Source organism: Mus musculus, chromosome 19 (assembly GCF_000001635.26).
Source record: "Mus musculus strain C57BL/6J chromosome 19, GRCm38.p6 C57BL/6J".
Taxonomy (NCBI): domain Eukaryota; kingdom Metazoa; phylum Chordata; class Mammalia; order Rodentia; family Muridae; genus Mus; species Mus musculus.
In genome coordinates this window covers 35,151,650-35,152,346 of record NC_000085.6, presented here as the reverse complement: position 1 = coordinate 35,152,346, position 697 = coordinate 35,151,650, and the positions used below count along the sequence as shown (strand labels likewise).

At 42.6% G+C, this 697-nt stretch overlaps 1 long non-coding RNA gene across 1 annotated transcript in view; it reads right to left on the bottom strand.

The window, feature by feature from the left end:
* Nucleotides 1-434, bottom strand: part of Gm31568 — a 4,717-nt gene extending 4,283 nt beyond the window's left edge. The window contains exon 1 of the long non-coding RNA XR_386666.2: nt 158-434. This is a non-coding gene — a long non-coding RNA (predicted gene, 31568). The remainder of the gene's footprint in view (nt 1-157) is intronic.
* Between the last annotated feature and the right edge of the window lie 263 nt (nt 435-697).

Sequence of the window (697 nt, the reverse complement as noted above, 5' to 3'; positions counted from 1 at the left end):
CATTTTCTGGGTGTTATAATTATTGGCCCATTGTAGGATAAGAACTGGGTGAAGAGAATTCATTAGCTCATTAAAACTCAATAAAAAGGAACATAATTAAAACATTTAGGCAATTTCTGGATCACAGAAAATGAATAATCAGGGGTGCAAAACAAACCCTCCACCAGTTGGTTGTCTGCAGAAGCACCGTTTCCTGCTTTCTCGGAATGCTGTCAACCGCTGCTCCAAACTCTCTCCTTACCCCCTCATAATAAGAGAAGTTGTTCTAATGAGCTCTATTCTTAGCACAGAACCAGGAAGCAGGGGTAGCACACATCATGACAGAGAACCTGCGGAACACTGGAAGAGAGGACTTCCCTTGACTGTGTCTGCTTGCAGCAGTCTGCTTTTTTTACCTCACAACTGTGATGGCCACTGTGCTCCGGACCCTGCACACATCTTTCTCTCAAATGAGGCATATGTTATCACCATTGTGTTGTTGATGGAAATGATGTTTAGAGATCTCCAAGATTACACAGCCAGTTGACATAAACGGGCCAAGAAATAAACAGTTGAAATCAGACTCACGAAAGGTCTTATTTTAGTCGGTATTAAAACCTGAATGGTCAGAAAATTCTTGTTCTGTGGTTCCGGTAGCATTTGGTCCTTGTCAGACTGAAATGCAAAGACACAGCCTGCTTACCCAACCCTGTATGCA